This window comes from Canis lupus, chromosome 23 (genome assembly GCF_003254725.2).
Source record: "Canis lupus dingo isolate Sandy chromosome 23, ASM325472v2, whole genome shotgun sequence".
NCBI classification, from domain to species: domain Eukaryota; kingdom Metazoa; phylum Chordata; class Mammalia; order Carnivora; family Canidae; genus Canis; species Canis lupus.
The window spans coordinates 580,280-595,231 of NC_064265.1; the positions used below are offsets into that span (position 1 = coordinate 580,280).

The 14,952-nt window shown below is 41.1% G+C and overlaps 1 protein-coding gene and 1 pseudogene across 1 annotated transcript in view; one reads left to right on the plus strand and one right to left on the minus strand.

Moving 5' to 3' along the window:
• LOC112668896 (heterogeneous nuclear ribonucleoprotein D-like) overlaps positions 1-13,667 on the plus strand; it is a 220,518-nt pseudogene extending 206,851 nt beyond the window's left edge.
• LOC112668863 (cystatin-9-like) overlaps positions 1-14,952 on the minus strand; it is a 1,128,704-nt gene that overhangs the window by 530,448 nt on the left and 583,304 nt on the right. The window lies entirely within an intron of this gene.

A 14,952-nucleotide genomic window follows, 5' to 3' on the forward strand; every position in this document is an offset into this window, starting at 1 on the left:
AAGAAGAATTCCAAAAAATGCATAGATCACTGATAAGACATGTCCCCAAAATAAAATGCTGGAGAAAAAAATGGCTTTGGAATTGTGGAAGCATGCTATTTTTTCAATCACAAAGATAATTTAATTTTTAAAGATTTTATTTATTTATTCATAAGAGACACATAGAAAGAGGCAAAGACACAGGCAGAGGGAGAAGCAGGCTTCCTGCAGGGAGCCCGATTCAGGACTTGATCCCAGAAACCCATGATCACGACATGACCCGAAGGCAAACACTCAACTGCTGAGCCACCCAGGTGTCCCTCGAAGATAATTTTTAATTGCTCTTCCAACAGACAGTGTGGATTTTACAATTACTTTGCTGCCATCCTTGTTTCACAGGGAATAACCTATTTCCTTAGGACAGGAAGTTGACTTTTATTTTATACTTTTGGGTATAATTATTGGGATATATTTCATTAAAAGGAAGGATGTGGCATTCTTTGTATCTGACAGCTAGAAGTAATAACCCTCTAGCCTTAAGCAGCCCTTTTTGGAGAGGCTTTTAAAACTGAATGATAAAGATGTAATTCCCATTTCTAAAAAGTTACTATGAAATTTATTTGTTATTAACTCAAACAGCAGAACTAGGTTTGTGTGGTGGTGGGGAGGAGAGGGAGTTTGCTTCATATTTATTCATTCTGTTTCAGGAGACTTTTTCCCTTTTCTTGTGGAGTGGAGGCAAAGTACTCCTCCATCTCAGCCAGGCTGCATCTCTCTGCTTCAGGCCACTGTGTGGTCCATGTGCAGGGCAGCCCTGCAAATCTCTGAACTGTCCTATATGAAGGTGACTTCTCTAAACATCTGTAAATTCTCTGAGCTTACTGCCTATACTTATTTTCCTATTCTAGTCAGCTCATCTGGATATTCATTCATTGTTTATTAAGTACTCGCCATGTCCAAGGACTCCCACGTAGGGTTGTCTTGCAATGGACCTATCTGTTGAAGAAGAGATCTTTTCTTTTGGCATCATTCACATTACCTCACCTGGATTCTAGGTCCTGCATTGTCTGGGGTAAAGCCAACATCAATGCCAGTTACCCACACAGGTGTGGTTCTTCATGCACTTTCCTTACCATATAACCAACTGCAGGGAGAACAGTATAGACAACCTCTGGTGGATGTCCTCCCTCTGCAGCCATCATTGTATCAGCCTCTTCTGGAGAAAATGGACTCCATTAAATAAAAGCAAGAGATTTGGATTTAAGCAAACTCTTCGTGTGAAACCTGAATATACTATTTTTTCAGGTTTGATATGGAATAAGACACCAAAACTCTAAACTTCAGATTCTACTCTGGAAAGCAGCTCACAAGATATCTGTAAAAATTAAATGAAGACCTAGCATAGACTGGGACATAACATTTAGTTTTCTCATTCCCCCTGCTAATCCTGGGTTCTCAGGAGTTCCATCAAAATCACAGGTAATTCATCTGAGAGCCGACAAAACAGCAAACCCAATGGAGGCACTCTCCTAAAATCAACTGTATTGAGGTATCATTATACACAGAATAAAAAGCACTCATTTTAAAGGAAGAGATCCATGAATTTAGACTAATAGTATCTGTGTACCCACCACCCAGTCAAGATAAAGAATGTTTTTATCACTCCAAAATGTTCTTTTGCCACTTTGCAGTTAATTCGCTACCTCCAAGCCCAGGTAACACCAAATCTAATATCTTTTCACTACGGTTAGGTTTGCATTTTCTAGAATTTTATATACATGGCATCATATGGCATGCACACTTTTGTGTTGTTGTGTACATCAGTAGTGTGCACAATTTTGCTCCTAAAAAGGATTCTATTGAGGCGGGGCAAGATGGCAGAAGAGTAGGGTCCCCGAGTCACCTGTCGCCACCAACTTACCTAGATAACTTTCAAATCATCCTGAAAACCTACAAATTCGGTCTGAGATTTAAAGAGACAACAGCTGGAAATCTACAGTGAGAAGAGTTTGCACTTCTATCAAGGTAGGAAAACGGAAAAAATAAATAAGTAAATAAAAAAGCATCCAAGGGGGAGGGGCCCCCGCAAGGAGCCGGGCTAAGGCCCCCAGGACAGGAAAGCACAGTCCAGGAAAAGCAGGAGCTTTACCAATCTTCCCAGACGGAAAGGCGCTCTAAGGGAGCTCAGGCAGGATCCCAGGAGGGGCAGGGATGCTCTCAGGCACCTAGGGGCACTAACAGAGGACCTGCGCCCTGGGGAAGAGCGTGCCACACCCCGCGGCCGAGCTCCCTAAAGGGCTAGATGCACGCCGGGCGGGGCCCCAGGAGCAGCTCCCGCCACAGCTCCTGCAGCGGCTCCACACAGAGGGGGCTGCACGGCCCGGGAGCATGATTCCAGCTGTGCAAGCCCCAGAGCCCAGGGCGCTTGGGGACACAGCCCAAGATTCGGCACTCCCCCCCCCCCCAGACGGGCAGAGGCGGGAAGGACACAGGACACCGAAGAGGCTCTTAGCACCCACGGCCCTGAGATGTGCAGATCAGCACCCGTGGCCCCTGGAGCATCCAGGCCCCTGCAGACTGAGAGCTGCGGTAGTTACTGTAGGAGCTGACTCCAGGGATTGGGAGCTGGCCGCTGCCACTGTTGTTGTTCCTCCTGGTGTCACCTTGTACCTGGGACTGAGCAGGGGCCTCACATGATAAACAGCTCCCAGCACTGCACCTGGCAGAGGGCTGGGCAGCTCCCCCAGGTGCACACACCTGAGAATCAGCACAGCAGGCCCCTCTCACAGAAGACCAGCTAGAAGGACAGGGGAAAACCAATTTATTGACCAAGCAGCACTGGAAAGTTCCAGGGGAAGTCGAGGGATTTACAGTATACAGAATCAGAGGATACTCCCCCTTATTTTTTGTTTTTTTTTTGTTTCCCCCCAACTACACCCCCCCTATTTTTTTCCTTTTTTTTCTCTCTATTTTTCTCGTTTTTCCAGTACAACTTGTTTTTGGCCACTCTACACAGAGCAAAATGACTAGAAGGAAAAACTCACCACAAAAGAATCAAAAACATTCCTCTCTTCCACAGTTACAAAATTCAGATTACAATTCAATGTCAGGAACTCAATTCAGAAGCACAATTATAAAGCTACTGGTGGCTCCAGAAAAAAACAGAAAGGATTCAAGAGACTTCATGACTGCAGAATTTAGATCAAATCAGACCAAAATTAAAAATCAATTAAATGAGATGCAATCAAAACTGAAAGTCCTAACAAGGTTAACAAGGAACAAGAATGAGTGAGTAATAGAAGACAAGTTGATGGCAAGGAAGGAAGCTGATGAAAACATAAAAATAACAATTAAAAGATCTGATATGAGGATAGGTTATGGAAAATAAATGACAGCCTCAGAAGGAAAAATCTACATTTAATTGGGGTTCCCGAGGAATCCAAAAGGGATAGAGGTCGAGAAAGTGTATTTCAACAAATCATAGCTGAGAACTCCCTAACTTGGGAAGCAAAACAGGCATCCAGATTGAGGAGATAGAGAGATCCCACCTAAAATCAATAAAAACCGCTCAACACCTCCACATTTAATAATGAAACTTGTAAATTCCAAAGATAAAGAGAAGATCTTTAAAACAGCAAGACAAGAAATCCGTAAACTTTATAGGGAGAGGTATGAAGATAACTGCAGACATCTCCACAGATACCTGGCAGGCCAGAAAGAGCTGGCAAGATATATTTAGGGTCCTAAATTAGAAGAACATGCAGCCAAGAATACGTTATCCAGCAAGGCTCTCATTCAAAATGGAAGGAGAGATAAAGAGCTCGCAAGATAGGCAAAAAATGAAAGAATATGTGACCACCAAACCGGCTCCACAAGAAATATTATGGGAGACTCTAAAAAAAAGAAAGAGGAAGTCCAAGGAAACAATACACAAAACAGGGACTGATTAGGTATCATGATGACACTAAATTCATATATTTCAATAGTAACTCTGAATGTGAATGGGCATAATGAACCCATCAAAAAGCACAGGGTTTCAGACTGGATAAAAAAGCAAAACCCATCTATTTGCTGTCTACAAGAGACTCATTTTATTTTATTTTTTTTACTTTTCATTTATTTATGATAGTCACACAGAGAGAGAGAGAGAGAGAGGCAGACACACAGGCAGAGGGAGAAGCAGGCTCCATGCACCGGGAGCCCAACGTGGGATTCGATCCGGGGTCTCCAGGATCACGCCCTGGGCCAAAGGCAGGCGCTAAGCCGCTGCGCCACCCAGGGATCCCCAAGAGACTCATTTTAGATGTAAGGACACGTACAGCCTGAATATAAAAGGTTGGAGAACCATTTACCATTCAAATGAGCCTCAAAAGAAAGCAGGGGCAGCCATCCTTATATCAGATGAATTAAAGTTTAACCGAAAGAAAATAGTAAGAGATGAAGAGGGACACTATATCATACTTAAAGGATTTATCCAACAAGAGGACCTAACAATCACGCATATTTATGCCACGAATGAGGGAGCTGCCAATTATATCAATCAATTAAAATCCAAAGTTAAGATATACTTGGATAATAATACACTTATACTTGGTGACCTGAATATAGCGCTTTCTACAATCAATAGATTTTCTAAGCACAACATCTCCAAAGAAACAAGAGCTTTCACAGAAGTCATAGACATGGTCAATAAGCACATGAGAAAATGCACCACATCACTGGCCATCAGAGAAATACAAGTCAAAACCACAATGAGATGCCACCTCACAACAGTGAAAATGGTGAAAATGAACAAGACAGGAAACCACAAATGTTAGAGAGGATGTGGAGGAAGGGAAACCCTCTTGCACTGTAGGTGGGAATGTGAACTGGTACAGCCACTCTAGAAAACTGTGTGGAGGTTCCTCAAAGAGTTAAAAATAGATCTGCCTTACGACCCAGCAATTGCACTGCTAGGGATTTACCCCAAAGATACAGTTGCAGTGAAACGCCGGGACACCTGCACCCCGATGTTTCTAGCAGCAATGTCCACAATAGCCAAACTGTGGAAGGAGCCTCTGTGTCCATCGAAAGATGAATGGATAAAGAAGATGTGGTCTATGTATACAATGGAATATTACTCAGCCATTAGAAATGACAAATACCCACCATTTGCTTCAACGTGGATGGAACTGGAGGGTATTATGCTACGTGAAATAAGTCAATCGGAAAAGGACAAACATTATATGATCTCATTCGTTTGGAGAATATAAAAATTAGTGAATGGGAATAAAGGGAAGCGAGAGAAAAATGAGTGAAAATATCAGTGAGGGTGACAAAACATGAGAGACACCTAGCTCTGGGAAATGAACAAGGGGTAGTAGAAGGGGAAGTGGGCAGGGGGTTGGGGTGACTGGGTGTTGGGCACTGAGGGGGGCACTTGTCAGTATGAGCACTGGGTGTTATGCTATATGTTGGCAAATTGAACTCCAATAATAAAAATAAAAAAAAAATAAAATAAAAACATAAATGCACATCTATCTCACCTATAACCCCCAACTCCTTTCTGGTAACCATCAATTTGTTCTCTATAGTTAAGAGTCTGTTTCTTAGCTTGCCCCTTTTTTTTCTTTTTTTTATCTTTGCATTTGTTTTTTGGGGGGTGTTGAGCACTGAGGGGGGCACTTGACAGGATGAGCATTGGGTGTTATGCTAAATGTTGGTAAATTGAACTCCTATAAAAAAGTTTTTTAAAAGATAAAAATAAAATAAAAAGGATTCTATTGTATGGATACAGAATTTGTTTACTCATTCATTAGTTGATGAATTGTGAATTGTCTCCAGTTGGGTCTATTATGTAAAAGCTGCTATGAACCTTATCTACAGTTTGTGTGGACATATGTTTTCTTCTTTCTTTATTTTAATGAGCAATCTTTTAATTTTCAATATTTTCTATTTTCCAATAGGTTGTATCTATGTACATATGTATTTATTAATTTTATATTTTTAAATTGGAGTTTGATTTGCCAACACATTACATCCAGTGCTCATCCTGTCAAGTGTCCCCCTTAATGCTCGTCACCCAGTACCCCATCACCCTGCACACCTCCCCTTCCTCTACCCCTTGTTCATTTCTCAGAGTTCAGAGATTCTCATGTTTTATCACCCTCTCTGATTTTTCCCACTCATTTTCTCTCCTTTTCCCTTTAACCCCCTTCACTATTTTTTATATTCCCCATATGAATGAAACCATATGGGGTTTGTCCTTCTCTGATTGACTACTTCACTCGGCATAATACACTCCAGTTCCATCCATGTCAAAGCAATGGTGTGTATTCATCCTTTCTAGTGGCTGACTAATATTCCATTGTATACATAAACCACATCTTCTTTATCCATTCATCTTTCAATGGACACCGAGGCTCCTTTCACAGTTTATCTATTGTGGGCATTGCTGCTAAAAACATTGGGGTGCAGGTGTCTCAGTTTTTCACTGCATCTATATCTTTGAGGGAAATCCCTGGATATCCAAATGCTGGGTCATAGGGTAGCTCTATTTTTAACTCTTTGAGGAACCTCCACACAGTTTTTAGCATGGCTGTACCAGTTCACATTCCCACCAAAAGTGCAAGAGTATTCCCCTTTCTCCACATCCTCTCCAACATTTGTTGTTTCCTGTCTTGTTAATTTTCACCATTTTCACTGGTGTGAGGTGGTATCTCATTGTGGTTTTGTTTTGTATTTTCCTGATGGCCAGTGATGCAGAGCATTTTCTCACGTGCTTGTTGGCCATGTGTAGGTCTCCTTCAGCGAAATGTCTGTTCATGTCTTTTGCCCACTTCATGATTAGATTGTATGTTTCTTTCCTATTGAGTTTAATTAGTTCTTTATTTATCTTGGATACTAGCCCTTTATCTGGTAGGTCATTTGCAAATGACATTCTGTGGGTGGTCTTTTAATTTTGTTGACTGTTTCTTTGCTGTGCAGAAGAAGCTTTTTATATTGATTAAGTCCCAATAATTCGTTTTTACTTTTGTTTCCTTTACCTTCATAGGTCAATCTTGCAACAAGTTGCTCTGGCCAAGTTCAAAAAGTGTGTTGCCTCTGTTCTCTAGGACTTTGATGGATTCTTGTCTCACATTTAGATCTTTCATCCATTCTGAGTTTATCTTTGTGTCTGGTGTAAGAGAATGGTCTAGTTTCATTCTTCTACACGTGGCTGTCCAATTTTCCCAGCACCATTTGTTGAAGAGACTGTCCTTTTTCCAGTGGATAGTCTTTCCTGCTTGGTCGAATATTAGTTGACCATAGAGTCGAGGGCCCATTTCTGGGTTTTGTTCCATTGATCTATGTGTCTGTTTTTGTGCCAGTACCACATTGTCTTGATGATCACAGCTTTATAGTACAGCTTGAAATCCGGCATTGTGATGCCCCCGGCTCTGATTTTCTTTTTCAATATTCCCTTGGTTATTTGGGGTCTTTTCTGATTCCACACAAATCTTAAGATGATTTGTTACAACTCTTTGAAGAAAGTCCATGGTATTTTAATAGTGATTGCACTGACTCTGTAAATTGCTCTGGGTAACATAGACTTTTAAACAATATTTATTCTTCCAATCCATGAGCATGGAATATTTTTCCATCTCTTTGTGTCTTCCTCAACTTCTTTCAGAAGTGTCCTGTAGTTTTTAGGGTATAGATCCTTTTCCTCTTTGATTAGGTTTATTCCTAGGTATCTTATACTTTTGGATGTAATTGTAAATGGGATTCACTCCTTAATTTCTCTTTCTTCAGTCTCATTGTCAGTGTATAGAAATGCCACTGATTTCTGGGCATTGATTTTGTATCCTGCCACACTGCCGAATTGCTGTATGAGTTCTAGCAATCTTGGGGTCGAGTCTTTTGGGTTTTCCATGTACAGTATCATATCATCTGCAAAGAGGGAGAGTTTGACATCTTCTTGGTCAATTTGAATGCCTTTTATTTCCTTTTGTTGTCTGATTGCTGAGGCTAGGACTTCTAGGACTATGTTGAATAGCAGTGGTGAGAGTGGACATCCCTGTCTTGTTCCTGATCTTAGGGGAAAGTGTTTCCCATTGAGAATGATATTTGCTGTGGGCTTTTTATAGATGGCTTTTAAGATGCTGAGGAATGTTCCCTCTAGCCCTACACTCTGAAGAGTTTGATGAGGAATGGATGCTGTATTGTGTCAAATGCTTTCTCTGCATCTATTGAGAGGATCATAATGTTCTTGTTTTTTCTCTTATTCCTATGATCTATTACATTGATTGCTTTATGAGTGTTGGAACAACCTTGCATCCTGGTGAGAAATCCCACTTGGTCATCGTGAATAATCTTCTTAATATACTGTTGGATCCTATTGGCTAGTATCTTGTTGGGAATTTTGGCATCCATGTTCATCAGGGATATTGGTCTGTAATTCTCCTTTTTGGTGGGGTCTTTGTCTGGTTTTGGAATTAAGGTGATGCTGGCCTCATAAAACGAGTTTGGAAATATTCCGTCCCTTTCTATCTTCTGTAACTGCTGTAGTAGAATAGGTATTGTTTTTCTATAAACGTTAATAGAATTCCCCTGGGAAGCCATCTGTCCCTGTACTTTTGTGTCTTGAGAGGTTTGTGATGACTGCTTCCATTTCCTCCCTGATTATCAGCCTTTTTAGGTTTTCTATTTCTTCTTGTTACAGTTTTGGTAGTTTGTCGTTTCCAGAAATGTGTCTATTTCTTCTAGGTTTCCTATATTATGGCATACAGCTGCTCATAATAAGTTTTTGAAATCGTTTGTTTTTATTTGGTTTTGGTGTATTTCCTTGGTGTTGGTAGTTATCTCTCCTTTCTCATTCATAATTTTATTATTTTGAATTTTTTCTCTTTTCTTGTTAATAAGGCTGGCTAATGGTTTATCTATCTTATTAATGCTTTCAAAGAACCAACTCCTGGTTTTGTTAATCTGTTCCACAGTTCTTCTGGTCTCTATTTCATTGAGTTCTGCCCGAATGTTTAACACTGTTTTTCTGCTGGGTGTAGGTTTTATTTGCTGTTCTCTCTCCAGTTCCTTCAGGTGCAAGGTTAGTTTGTGTATTTGAATTTTTTTCCAATTTTTTGAGGGATGCTTGTATTGTGATGTATTTCCCTCTTAAGATCCTTTTGCTGTATCCCAAAGATTCTGAACTGTTGTATCTTCATTTTCATTAGTTTCCATGAATCTTTTTAATTCTTCTCTAATTTCCTGGTTGATTCATTCATCTTTTAACACGATGCTATTTAACCTCCACCTGTTTGAGTTTCTTTCAAATTTCTTCTTGTGATTGAGTTCTAGTTTCAAAGCATTATGGTCTGAAAATATGCAGGGTATAATCCTAATCTTTTGGGATTGGTTGAGTCCTTATTGTGACCCAGTATATGGTCTATTCTGAATGAGGTTCCATGTGCACTTGAGAAGAATGTGTATTCAGTTGCATTCAGATTCACAGTTCTGTATATATATATTGGTGAAATCCATGTGGTCCAGTGTATCATCTAAAGCCCTTGTTTCTTTAGTGATGTTGTGCTTAGAAAATCTGTCATTTACAGAAAGTGCCATGTAGAAGTCTCTTACCATTAGTGTGTTATTATCTAAGGATCTCTTTACTTTGTTTATTAATTGATTGAGATGATTGGCAGCTCCCACTTTAGGGGCATAAATATTCACGATTATTAGGTCTTCTTGGATAGACCCTTTAAGTATGATACAGTGTCCCTCTTCATGTCTTACTACAGTCTTCGTGATAAACTTTAATATATCTGATATGAAGATTGCTACCTCTGCTTTCTTTTGAGGACCATTTGAACGGTAAATGGTTCTCTAACCTTTCATTCTCAGGCTGGAGGTGTCCTTAGGTCTAAAATGAGTCTCTTCTTAGATGGCCATATAGATAGGTCTTGCTTTTTTATCCAGTCTGAAGCCCTGCATCTTTTGATGGGATCGTTTGGCCCATTCACATCAGAGTAACTATTGAAAGATATTAATTTAGTGTCTTCATAATACCTATTAAGTCCGTTTTTTGTGGATTACTTCTTTGGGCTTCCTGTTTCTCTTACAGTGTACCCCTTAATATTTCTTGCAGAGCTGGTTTGGTGGTCACATATTCTATTAGTTTCTGTCTATCTTGAAAGCTCTTTCTCTCTCCTTCTGAATGAGAGCCTTGCTAGATATGGTATTCTTGGCTGCATGTTCTTCTTATTTAGTACCCTGAGTATATCCTGCTAGCTCTTTCTTGCCTTCCAGGTCTCTGTGGAGAGGTCTGCTGTTAATCTACTATTTCTCCCTATATAAGTTAGGGATGTCTTGTCTCTTGGTGCTTTAAGGATTTTCTCTTCATCTTTGGAATTTACAAGTTTCACTATTAAATGTTGAGGTGTTGAACGTTTTTTATTGATTTTTTTGGGGGGTTCTCTATCTCTTGGATCTGAATGCCTGTTTCCCTCCCCAAATTATGGAAGTTCTTAGCTATGATTTGTTCAAATATGTTTTCTGGCCCTCTTTCCTCTCGGTGCTCTCTGGAACCCCAATTATACATAGATTTTTTTTTCCTTCTGAGGCTATCATTTATTTCCCTTAACCTTTCCTGGTGACAAACAATTGACAAAGAGACAAACAATTAAAGTTTGTCTCTTTTTTCCTCAGCTTCCTTCCTTGCCATCAACTTGTCTTCTATGTCACTCACTCTTTCTTCCACCTCATTAATCCTAGTTGTTATGACCTCTAGTTTGGATTGCATCTCATTTAATTGATTTTTAATTTCGGCCTGATTAGATCTGAATTCTGCAGTCATGAAGTCTCTTGTATCCTTTATGCTTTTTTCCAGAGCCACCAAGTAGCTTTATAATTGTGCTTCTGAATTGGCTTTCTCACATCAGATTGTAATCCAAATTATAGAATCCAAATTCTGTAAGTCTGTGGCAGAGAGTACTGTTTCTGATTCTTTCTTTTGTGCTGACTTCTTCCTTCTAGTCATTTTGCTCAGTGCAGAGTGGCTGTATGAGTGGGCTGCATCAAGAATATCAACCACAACCTAAGTACATTTCACCCTAGATGTTTCTGATGATGCCAGAGACCAGATATTGAAAACAAAGATCAGAATGAAGTAAAACAAACGACCACTAAAGTGAAAAATAATTTTTAAAAAATAGTAAAAAATAAAAGGCCAAAAATCCCAAAGAAGAAGGAAAAAAGAAAAATAAAAAAGAAGAAAATACCCCTCTCCAAAAAAAAAAGCAAAAGTAAAGAGGAAAAAAGGGTGGGGCCTGGAAGATGGTGGTGGTGATGAAATTGTAGTGGAGGGAGAATTTAGTCTACCTGAGGGGTCCTAGAGGGTGATCCTCTTGGTTCTGAATATATTAAGTTCTGTATGTTAGAAGATGCTGAGTCCCAAATTTATATAAAGGAGAAATACTTGTAGAAAGCCCCAACATTGACCCCCAAATCATAAATGAGATTTAAAAAAGGGGTAGAGTGGGAATGAAGAGAGAATATAATCTCACAGAATGAACCAGCACAGTATTCCACTTGGTTCTGGGTGCATGCTAGTCATGTTTTAGAAGGCATTTACTTATGCCATTGTAGAACCAAATGAGGCAGGGAAAACAAAAAACACAAAACAAAACAAAACAAACACATCTTGCATATCTCCCAAAGTTAAGTTGAGTATGTTAACGAAACCTAGAAGTGGAAAATATATCTAAGACCTGTAATTTCAGAAATATAAAAGTCAAAAAGGAAGAATCTTAAAAATGAACAGCTGGTTAAATATTATAGGTAAGATGGGAAAAGAGAAAAAAATTGGAAATTTATAATCTGATAAAAAAAGGAGTGATACTGGAAAAAGGGGGGTAAAGGAGGGGTACCTTCTGGTTCTATATACTGTAAATCCCTCAACTTCCCCTGGAGCTTTCCAGTGTTGCTTGGTCAAGAACTTTCTCGTCCCCTGTTCTTCCAGCTGGTCTTCTGGAGGAGGGGCCTGCTGTTCTGACTCTCAGTTGTGTGTACCTGGGGAGATGCCCGGCCCCCTGATGCTGAGTTCAATGGGAGCTGTTTACCCCATAAGGCCTCTGTTCCCTGGCAGCCCCGCCTCTCCCACGCATATGGTGACACCAGAAGGAACAACACTGGTGGCTGCCAGGTCTCCATCCCTGGAGTCAGCTCCCCCAGTAACTACTGCAGTCTCCTGGTTCACACTGGCCTAGATGCTCCCACGGCAGGGGTGCTGACCTGCACAGCCTGGGGGTGACTGCACAGTCCTCACTGTCATGTGCCCTCCCTTCCTCCACCAGTCACAGGTGCACAGGATCATGGGCTGTGTCCACTCGGCGCCCTGGGATCCGGGGCCTTTAATGCTGGAATTGGCTCCCAGAGTCAGGGCTCCCAAAGGCAGCAGGGTCCAGAACCCTCTGCCTGGAGCCCCCGCCTGACCAATCGGCTTCTTCTAACACCCCACCAGGGCCCACTCCAGCCCTTTACTGAGATCCGCCAGTGGTGTGCAGTGCTCTTTCTCCTGGGCACACTTTCTCTATTAGTGAACCCGGGAGACTGGAGGCTTCACTGCCCCTCCTGCGGTTCTGCCTGATTTCCCTGCTGAGCACTCTTCCATCAGGGAAGAATCCATGGGGGATTTTTAAAATTCCCACTTCTCTGGGGCTGGGCTTTCCTGTCCCCCAGGCTCTTGCCCACCTGGCCTTAGTCCAGTTCCTCTTGGTGCCCCTCTCCCACTTGATTCTTTTTTATTTTATTTTTTTTGTCCTTCTTACCTTGTTAGAAGTGAAAACCCTTCTCTCTGTAGTGTTCCAGCTGTTCTCTCTTTAAATCTCAGGTCAGATTCGTAGGTGTGGGTGGATTGAGCCCAGATACTTCTGAAGAACAAATTAAAGAATATTTTGGAGCCTTTGGAGAGATTGAAAATATTGAACTTCCCATGGATACAAAAACAAACGAAAGAAGATGATTTTGTTTTATTACCTATACAGATGAAGAGCCAGTAAAGAAATTGTTAGAAAGCAGATATCATCAAATTGGTTCTGGGAAGTGTGAAATCAAAGTTGCACAACCCAAAGAGGTACATAGGCAGCAATAGCAACAACAAAAAGGAGGAAGAGGTGCTGCAGCTGGTGGACGAGGTGGTACTAGGGGTCGTGGATGAGGTCAGGGCCAAAACTGGAACCAAGGATAACTATTATGATCAAGGATATGGAAATTACAATAGTGCCTATGGTGGTGATCAAAACTATAGTGGCTATGGCGGCTGTGATTATACTGGGTATAACTATGGGAACTATGGATATGGACAGGGATATGCAGACTACAGTGGCCAACAGAGCACTTACGGCATCTAGAGGGGGTGGCAATCACCAAAACAATTATCAGCCATACGAAAGAAGGACATTGGAGAAAACAGGAGAAGATTGCTTAAAGTTAACCCATCTTGCAGGACGACATTGAAGATTGGTCTTCTGTTGATCTAAGATGATTATTTTGTAAAAGACTTTCTAGTGTACAAGACTAGTGTCCGTGTCCAACTGTATATAGCCGCCAATTAGTTTCCTTTGTTTTTACTTTGTCTTTTGCTATCTGTGTTATGACTCGATGTGGATTGTGTTTATACAAATTTTATTTGTATGATTTCATGTTAAACCTCAAATAAATGCTTCCTTATGTGATTGTTAAAAAAAAAAAAAAAAAAAGCAGCCCAGGTGGGGCTGATAATCAGCTACGTGCCATAGCCCTGAGGCCTCTGTGCGGGACCCCCAGGCTGGGCAGTCCTCTGGGGAAGTCTCTGCACCCAAAGGCAACACAGCAGTACAGTGGAAGACCCTAGGATGGGGCCTGGCCCTGAATGACTTTCCCAAACAGGCACCACCTATTTGATGAAAACTGCTGGTTCTGCTTTTTGCTCCATGGACACAGTCAGATGCCAACAGACCTTTCTGAGAAGAAGCTCCTTTCCATTTCCTTTTTGCCCAGGTGAGTTGGTAGGGCCAGGTGAGGTGAGGACCTCTACTCCTGCGCCATCTGGCCCCACCCGTGGACATATGTTTTCATTTCCTTTCTGTAATTACCAAGGAGTAGAAGGACCGAGTCTCATGGTAGTTATAAATTTAATTCTATAAGAAATAGTTCATTTCTTTCCCAAAGAGGCTGTACCATTTTGTATTCTCACTGGCAATGCAGGAGAATCCCATTCTTGCCAACTTTTAATGTGGACTGTCTTTTCATTTTTTTCCCTTCCAGTGAGTGTGTAGTCAATTCTCATATCTCTTCTAGTTTTTTTTTTTTAAATACTACATCTTAGATTTAGTTAAGGAAAGGTGGTGAAAGGAGAACTATAAAACTGAAAGCCTTGCCCTTCTCTATGAGAATCTAAAATCTGAGTAGCAAACCTTGATAGATTCCTAGGGAAGTCCCCACAAGAAAAAGGGATGCCCCCTGAACAGCAGTACAAAATACAACATGATATTTAGTTCTAAAACAACAGTATTAAGAAAGGCTTCAGAGCAAAGATGGCATTAGTGCTGGTCCTCTAGGAGAGAAATTTCTCAGAAGGCAGTGCAGGGCACAGAGTGGGAGGTGCAAGGAAGGGAGTAGGAGGAGTGTGAACCATGGCAGGACAGGGGCAGAAGGCATGAGGGACATTCTGTGTTAAGAGAACTGTAGGAATAAAGGAGCTGATGTTGTCTGGAGCACAGAGGGTGTCCTTGAGTGATTGGAATATAGCCTACTGACATTTTCCATAGTCAATCTGGTGAATTTTAACACTTCTGAAGTTATAAACAAAGGCCTTTTTGGAACCCTCCTGCACTGTTGGTGGGAATGTGAACTGGTGCAGCCACTCTGGAAAACTGTGTGGAGGTTCCTCAAAGAGTTAAAAAAAGACCTGCCCTATGACCCAGCAATTGCACTGTTGGGGATTTACCCCAAAGATACAGATGCAGTGAAACGCTGGGA